At 37.7% G+C, this 9,460-nt stretch overlaps 1 non-coding gene across 1 annotated transcript; it reads right to left on the bottom strand.

The window, feature by feature from the left end:
* Positions 1–263: 263 nt before the first annotated feature.
* On the bottom strand, positions 264–395 carry LOC120095384 (small nucleolar RNA SNORA72). The gene has a single exon (XR_015632427.1). It is a non-coding gene; the product is annotated as a small nucleolar RNA SNORA72 (small nucleolar RNA).
* Positions 396–9,460: the final 9,065 nt, after the last annotated feature.

Genomic DNA, 9,460 nt, shown 5'->3' with positions numbered 1-9,460 from the left:
AAGGAGAACTTTCTTGTTTACTTCTCACCAGTCTGTTCTGTCATGCTTCTAATAATATCAGAATCACCTAGAAAATAAAAGGTTTACAAGTCACTTAATGGCAACTGATAATTACAGAATTCCCCTACATGTTTTTTAGGTAAGAAGGCAGATTAGCATAATTGTTAAAGTGGCGGCTGTCACTCTTAAAACCAATTAAAAATACCTTAAAATCTCAGTCATCCTATGACCATACAGCTCATACATTTAATGAATCAGACTTGGCTTGTCACCAGCATTGAGAAAACCAGACCCAGGTAAAGAACTAGGTCTGGGGACACATGCATGGTCGTACTATAGCGAATGTTTAGCCTGTCCTGATTATCACAAAATCAGAACAGCGAGAATATTCGCATGGGATGGGTCTTTTATCCGCGCTGTGACGCATGTAACACATGCGCAAAGGGATGTGAAGCAGGTGCCATGACGATGGATGAAGAAGCAGAGCTGTCACCTAGAAGTGACAAGTCTCATTGCTGGGCCCGGGAGCGGGTCATAAAGAACTTCTGGCTGTCTTCATATGCACCTAATTCTAACACTCCAGATAACATATCTTCTTTGCATTTAGGTTGCTTATCACTGTATTTACAGACGAAAGTTGCATCGCATAAAAATCAAACAGAAGAAAATAATAATACCATATCTCCAGTGGATATGTTCAGTATCATATCCACGCATGTGTGTGTCAAGTTGTCTGTGTGCGATGCTGTCTTAGGGTTTTACTACTGTGAGCAGACACCATGACCAAGGCAACTCTTATAAGGACAACATTTAATTGGGGCTGGCTTAGAGGTTCAGAGGGTCAGTCCATTATCATCAGTACAGGAACATCTAGCATCTAGACAGGTACGGTGCAAAAGGAGGTGAGAATTCTACATCTTCATCTGAAGGCTGCTAGCAAAATACTGGCTTCCAGGCAGTTAGGATTAGGGTATTAAAGTTCATTTCCACAGTGACACATCTACTCCAAGGCCACACCTATCCCAACAAGAACACACCTCCAAATAGTGCCATTCCCTGGGACAAGTATATACAAACCATCACAGAATGCATATAGAAGCCAAAGGATAACATGAGGTAATGTTCCTCAGGCATTGGACCTGTTTGTTCTTTCGTTTTGTCTTTTTGAGACATAGTTTCTCATTGAACTGGAACACATATAGTAGTCCAGGATACCTGACCTGCTAGCTCCAGGGATGTGACTGGTTTTGCCTTATCATCAACGGGACTGACAACAAATGCATGCCATTAGATCTGGGGAAAAAATCAAAAAACAAACAAAACAAAACAAACAAACAAAACAAAACAAAAAATAAAAAACATGACTCTGGAAATCAAATTCAAGCCTTTATGGGCTGAGGTGTCTACCCATCTCTTCAGTAATTCATAAATTGTATTAAAATTTTGAATTTCCCAAGTTCTGTTTCCCTCTCCCATTAGGTCTCTTGTCCACTGGTTATTTGATTAATCATTTTTTCTTTTGGATTTACTCCCTTATAGAAAGAATTAAGAGTATGATTTGCCTTTTCAATTTGTTTATGACATCTAGATAAAAGGAAACTGTTCTAGAATTCTAATTTATCAAAATTGTCTTTGATGATTACACTTTTCTGTGAACTGAAGCAATCTTGGACAATCAAAGTAGTTCAAATGATATTTAAATTCTTTTGAGATATCAACTTGGAAATACAGTGGATTAGAAGCTTTGTTTATTGCTCTTTTTGCCACCTTCCCTCACTTGTGAAAGCTCAGGGTCATCCAGACATTGCCCAGTCTTTAGAGCTCATGGCCACTCAATGCCTCCAGACCAAACTCAGAAGTCCTTAGTTTATCTTCTGCCCACAGTTCAAACTCTGGATCAACAGAGACCATAATGGCTTTGACTCCATTGGTTTTGTTCAGTGAAAACATTCACTTCAGACTTAATTTGTCCCCAAGATCAAATACGGAGTCTTTGTCCTTGCGTTTCATTGTCCAGTTTCCTAAATATTTCATAAATTTCAATGGCCAAAAATATTCTAATTTCTTATTCTTTTCACCAGGGGAAAAAATAGCCCAGTTCTAAACCTAAATTTGTCTTCTTTTTAACTTATATGAAAAACAAATGGGTAAAATTGTCTCCTACTCTATAGAATAGGAATAACCTCAAATCACTTATTAGAAATTTTGATATAATGAATTTGAATATAGATATTTTAACTTATGGAATAACTTTTAATGTTCACGATGAGTGACAGCTACATATGTATGTATTACTTTGCTGAATGTACAGTAACAAAGTCCTTAAAACTAAGTAGTTTACATGACAGAAATTTGTTTCCTTGCATTTCAGATGTTTGCTATCTTTGGCACATTTGATGCCCCATAAGACATTTCTCTGTCTTACAAATAAGCACCTTCAATCTGAAACATCATAGACTATCCTTTGTGTTCATAAAAAATTGTAACTACATTCATAAATTCTCCTCTTCTTGGCAAGACGCCATCCTATTGAATTAACAACCTGTGATGGTTAGTCTGTATTCTCAACTCACAGAATTTAGAAATACCTGGAAATGAGCCAGTGGACAAGGCTATGGAAATGATATCTCAAAGTTGGAAAACCTGCCCACTCTGGGTGGCACTATTTCCTAGGAATGAGATCCTGGGTTGCATAAGAGTGGAGAAAGTTGAACACTATCATACATATTTACATTGCTTTTTTTGGGTTTGTCTTGATTGTGGATACGATAGAATTAGTTCCTTTAAACCCCTGTGATGATGGAATATGTAACCTGGAACTGTAAGCTAAATGAGTCCTTTCTCCCGTAAGTTGCTTTGGTCAGAATATTTTATCATAGCATCAGCAAAGAAAAAAACACTGGAGCAGAACCAAACTAACATCCTTATTTTCCTTTAGTCGGCTTTTAAAGTCTTTGTCTTTAACTGCATGGTATTTTTAGGTACAGGGGTGAACTTGAGGTTTAGGAATTTAAGTTACAAATTGTTTTTGGTTGAGACTGAACATATTTCATTCAGGTCAGGGGGATTACTTATGGGTATCAGCAGAGGCTGCTGAGGGATGGCACCCCCCACATCAGAAAAGAAAGTATGTTTTCTGCATAAATGAAATTGTCCGAGAACCCAGGGTTCAAGAAGTGGAGTGCTTGTGTAAACCATACTGAAGGCTTGCTCAAGTATATACATGAGCTAAGAAGATTGATTAGGCAATGCCAATGAGAGCAGCTTTGAGGAATTTCACTGAGCACAGAAGGACCATGAAGGGAGATTATCTCACTGAGGATTTTGGAAACCTGATTTTTGAAAGTAGTGAAGATCATGGGATTTCTGGTAGAAAGGAGATATTTTTTCAGTGAAGAACATTAAGTGCACAGGACAAAGCTGTCAGCCAGATTTAAAGAACTGTGTAGGATCTATGATAAGATCATAGGCTATATTTATTTGGTTCTATGGGCTTAGAATTCACTTTGATGTGCAAAGACCTTTTGTTTATATCAGAAATCATTTTTAAGATTTCATTTTAATTGTGTGTGTGAAATAGTAAGAAAGATCTGAGAGAGCGAGAGAGAGCAAAAGAGCGAGTGAGCAAGAGAGAGAGAGAAAGAAAGAGAGAGGAGAGAGAGAGAGAGAGAGAGAGAGAGAGAGAGAGAGAATGAGAATGAGAATGAGAATAAATAAAGGTACCCATAGAGTCTAGAAGAGGATATTAGACCCTTTGAGAATTAAAAGTGCCTGCATGTCTCCCAATGTGACATGGGTGCTATAAACCAAACTTAAGTTCTTTGGAAGAGAATCAAGTACCCTTAATTGCTGAACCACTTCTCCATTCCCAAGAAATTATTGTGAAAGCTTTGCCGTCATATTCTCATGAGGTAAAATCTCTTATTTCCCAGAGGAAGAAAGGTATCTTTATCTCTCTACACATTGTCTATGGACCTCTACCTAAGGTTAGGCCTATGATGTTTCCATATCTTAGGACTCTGGCATTTTGTAAATGTTAAGTTGAATAGACAACCCATGTGAGTGGTATTATTTAATTGTTCATGTCCAAGATAAAGAGATCAGAAAAAGATGGAAACATGGCTAACTATTTGCTGCCATTGGCCAATCTCAGTCTGTCTCCTGACTTCAGATGTCCCTAGAAAGGACATAATATCTGTACATTGGAGATAAAGTGAAATCAGTTACCTAATGAGCTTCATGCCAACAGCATATGCTGCTATTCTTTCCGTCGAGCATGGGAGTTTCATCTTAACCAATGAGCCTGCTTTAATTTTTTCTTTGCAGTAAATTATGCTCATAACACAAAGTGAACCATACAAAACCATAGAATATAAAATTTAAAACAAACCACCAGAAAATCCTCTGCCTTTATCTTTGTGATACCTGTTATTTGTAACTTCCCATTCAGAGTGTGTATTTGCAACATTTTACATAAGCAAGTATTGGCAACCTGGTTTTGTTAATTATATAGTCATTATGTCACATATACCTTTTAATCACAGGACATTTATCTGTCACTACTTTTTATACTGCATATTACTCCTCTGTGTGCATCAACCTTCATTTTCGCTCTCCTTTGTCTTGGAACAATTTTGAACTTATTTCCAATGTATGTGGGCTTAATGAATACACTATCTACCACTATGCACTTTCCCTATTATTTTTGTTAGATAAATCTGTAGAATCTGACAACATTTCTTGAAATTGTATTTGTGAATAAGACATAAAACTGCCCTAAAATACACTAGCTTCTTTTTGTATCTTAAAACACTTTTGAGTAGAATATTTATAGCTGTTTATTTTAAGTGGTTTTCTATTTTACCTTCAATGAAAGTACATTGCAACCTTTAGATCTGCTAGATTGTTTGGAAGTAGAAAGCATTCATTGCTATTTGTATTTTTATGGTCAAGGTAGCAGGGACATTTCTAAAGGGTAGGTAGGAGGGATACAAACTCCCATTACAGTTTAGTGAAGTGCAAGGTGAACATGAAATGGGTGACTTTAGTCTGCAGTTAAATAAAAACAGACAATATATGTAACACACTGAAGGGAGAGAGGACTGGACAGAGAAGAGACAAAATGATTACAATGGGCTTAGTGATTAGAAGAACAGTAATTGAGGTGCACTGGCCCACTCTGCTCTTCTCGTTGAACATCCTTCAGAATCTCCTTTCCTGACCTAATCGTCATCTAAGGACTGTCTATGACTATGTTGGGAGCAAATTCTTTCATCCCTGGGTATCACTTCTTCTCTGGCATCTTGTAGGAATATTTGTGCTGTGTGCCATGGGCACCCTCTTCTCTTTCATTGCTCTCTTTAGAGGACACCCCTATGCAACTAAGAAATTTCTTTCCAGGTACTCATCTTCCATTTGACTTTGGACAATGTCCCCCCAGGAAGTACTTCCCTGCCCCCCAGCAGTAGAGTCCCTTTTATTTGTATCCATTTTGTTTCATACATTGCATCAATTTCATTGAATTTAAATGTTTCATTTTAATTGTCTGTTGTTCTCCATCCAAGTATGACATTCTTGAGTGTAAGTGACTGTGTCTGTCATATTCTTCCTCCAGTCATTAGTGCCTAATTCAGTCTTGGAAAATTGTGGATATGGATGAATGTTTATAATGAGTGAATAGTGCAAGCTTTGAACTGCAGCTGGAGAGACACACAAACAGGGAGTGGGAATGAAGCTTGGGCTTATATTGTAAAGAGTCTAGGCAATGGCATGTTCTTTTATGTAGTATTTATTTTACTTTTAATTATATGTATGTGTATAGATAGATATGTGTACATGATTGCAGGTACCTATAGAGGCTAGAAGAGGACACCTGGTCTCTTGGAATTGTTAGCCACTCCACAAGTGCACTGTTAAACAAACTCAGATCCTCTGCAAGAGCCGTGTGTGTTCTTATCTGCTGATCTGTTGTTCCAGGCCTTCAGCAATCAAATGCTCTAAAACCACCCAGCTTCAAAATCTTAGTAGAAAGGCATCCACAAAGCTGTTCAAGGAAAAAAAAACCCAAAAAAACGCAACTACCGACATCCCCCAAGTCTTGAGTAAACGATGTAATTGATAATCTTTCCTTGCCGTATGTTTGGAGTCAGACTTCATGGATATGCAGTTGTTGCAGACATCTGATTTGTTTTCCAAATGTTATGTGACATGACATATACCTTTAGTTAAAGTATACTTCTTATGGCTTGGATCTTATATGTTGCTGTGATTAAAGACCTAATCAGTAGCTTGCAGTGACAGTGGGTAATGAAGTGTTTCACAGGTAGGATCAAGTTAAAGCAAGTTAGGTCATTGGGGATTTGATATCTAAAGGCACATTGGTACCTTGTCTGCTTCTACTTGTTTTCTTTCTTCTGTCAAGAGGTAAGTAGCCTCCTCCATCAAATGTCTTCCACCAGAGTGCCCCACATTGTCACTAGCTCTGTATAGCAATAGACAGTGACCACAAACTAAACATCTGATACAAGAAAGAATAAATTTATCAGTCAAGTGTAGAAGTTCATAACTGAAATCAAACACTGAGAAGTTTGAAGCAGGAGGATAATTATGAGCTCAGGGATATCCTAGGCTACATTGGAAGTTCCAGGTCCAACCTGGGCTATAGAATTAGATCCTTTTCTATAACCCTAAATCAATCAATTGATAATCCACTCAATTAAATTTTTTTCTTCTTATAAGCATACTTTATCAGATACCATCCCAATGATGAAAAACTAACAAAAGAACCCAAAAGAACCTAGTCATATTTGCAGAAAAGTAAGGAAAAATATTGCCTGAAGAATCGGAAAAAATGAGTTCTGAGATTGCCCCAGAATAATGAGTTTGGTATCAATTGCTATGACGGCTCATAAGGCTGTTATGGTTTTATGTGTCCTGACTTTAATTAAGCTGCTTATTTAAGATGCTTAACTACAGCTCTGATTTATCACTTAAGACAAATGTATGGAGACAATATATAAGCTCTAGTTTTCAATGATAAAATGCATATTTATTATCATTCGGTACATGTGAGACTCAAGTGGATTGAGTAGAAGTGTTAAAATAAATTATTTATTTTAAATATTGTAGAAAGTATTTCAGTTGGATATACTGTTTGTAAACAGCTCCAAGATTTCTGCTTATTTTAAGTGCTGTGAATATATTTCCCCAAAGAGAATAAATATTCCCAGTGTAGTTCTACTTATCTTCCTAATTTGCTCATCTCTAAAATTCTATAAGTCAATGAATTTCAAATTGGCAGCATTTGAATTAATGTGATTTAGAACGCAGATCAAAGACTTAGCATTTTAAATGAAAATACATTTTCTATTGTGCCTCTGTCCCAGAGCTCTCTGGAGTGAATGAGGCACACTTCGGGTGAATAAATGCCTCCAAGAATTGCCTGTGCCATTTACTTGTGAACTTCTTTTTGGGGAAAAAAAATTCTGGTAGTAAGTCCACTTTCACATGTAAAGACTCTACCCTTGCCACCATGTGCAGACGCCACCAAAGACTGACTAATTTGTGTTACCTAACAATGACCCAAAGAAAGGATGCATGTATGATGTATGCATGATGTTAGTATGATGTGAACAAATGTTAGTAATGAAGGCCCAAGCTCAAAGGACCAGTGATTCCATCTGTACCACAGGGGAAAATTCCCATCCCTAGATTTGGACAAAGTATAGCATAGATGACTGAGTTAATAGGTAAACATTTCTTAGCTGAGAGACGATTTAATTGTATACCCCTTTAACCTCGTTACCATCTCTTTTTACAAACAATACTAAAATCAGCCCCCACCCCCTGTGTGTGTGTGTGTGTGTCCAGAAGAAGGGCATGTTCTTAACCTCTACATCATTTGTGAGGCCCTTTTAGCTCTGATAGAGTTTCAGGAAGCAGCTACCATGTTGTGTACCTTTCATCATTTGACAAACCTAACAGAAACAAGGATGCAAGGACTTGTTCTTGGCTCACAGTTTCTTGGGATTTAGTGGATGGTAGCTGGTTCCATGTACTGGGATACTAGCAAAAGGATCTTGGGGGGTGTTTCCTCAATGCTGACAGGATAAGAAGAACGGCCCATACTGAGTTGGCTTTCAGCTGACTTTTTCCTTTTTCCGTTTTGGGTTCATTCTGCCTCCCACAAGGTGAGTCCCCTACCTCACTTACACCTCTCTGGAAATATCCTCAAAAGCAAACACAAAGATGTGGCCCACCAACTGCCCAAGAGGTCAAAGACACAATCGAGTTAACAACGAAGATGGGTCATTCCAAGAGCTGACTTCAGGCATCTTCTCTCATTTGTTTGACAGGGTGCTCTCCAACTTGCTTTGTGCATATCAAACAGTTTTTACTTTGAATTTTAAAAGGTCCCATTTTTAAAGACCCCAATCAGCAAACACTTCCTCGTTTGATGGTTTGTCAACATTTTAAGTAAAAACATTTTGAAGAGTATGAAGATTCCAAGGCATCCGCTAGATACATCATCTAATTTTAACCTCTAATTAGCATTATATTTGAAGTGTGACACCGGGTAAATGAACAAGCACAAATTTAATGTTTGTGTTTGTGTGTGTGAGTATATAGTACATATTCTCCTCCAACTCTCCGTAAAGATCTACCACAGTCGCCAGCCAAAGAAACTGGGTTTAGACACACAAACTGTTTCAGTGATATTAATCAGGATCCACAATGAGGAGTAAGTAAGTGTGGGGAAGTCCACGAAGAGATGGAATGGAAAACTTTGACTCTGGGGGTGTCAAAACCTGATTCAAGCCATACTTACTAAACTCTGGCTTTGTGGTCATGCTCAAACATAGCAAGCTCTGGTGAGTACTTTTGTTCATGGGAATGTAAACACCTAGTCTGTAAGAGACTTGAAAACAGTAACCCAGGTAACATGTTTGTGGTATAGTGTCAGCTCTGTAATTGTGATTAACACTCAGACATCCCATAACAATGTCTTGCTCGGTGACAGATCACCTGTGTGATTGGTATGTAATTATGTAAGTAGGTAGGTATATAAATATGCGTACACCAAGATGAAATTGCCTATGGATATAGTTCTTAGAATGGAATCCCATTGCTAAGTGTCACATGACAATTTCTTTTGTCACGTGAATCCCACATGTTTGCCAGAGGTGGTTATATAAGATGACAGCTAAGAGCTGGAGAGATTGAAACAGCGCTCAATGGTTAAAACAGCATGTCCTGAGTTTTTTAAGAGGAACTGGATTTACTTACAAGCACCCATATCTCACAGTTCATAAGCAACTGTAACCCCAGCTCTTGAGGTTCCGATGGCTTCTTCTGGCTTCTGGTGGCCATCAGACACAGTGGTGTACATATATACATTTAGCTAAAATTTCTAAACCCATAAAAATAGTCAAAGTAATAAAAATAAATCTTTAAGGAAATA

This window comes from Rattus norvegicus, chromosome 10 (genome assembly GCF_021556685.1).
Source record: "Rattus norvegicus strain SHRSP/BbbUtx chromosome 10, alternate assembly SHRSP_T2T, whole genome shotgun sequence".
Lineage (NCBI taxonomy): Eukaryota > Metazoa > Chordata > Mammalia > Rodentia > Muridae > Rattus > Rattus norvegicus.
Note: the sequence above shows the minus strand (reverse complement) of the source record. Positions and strands in the feature narration are given on the sequence as shown.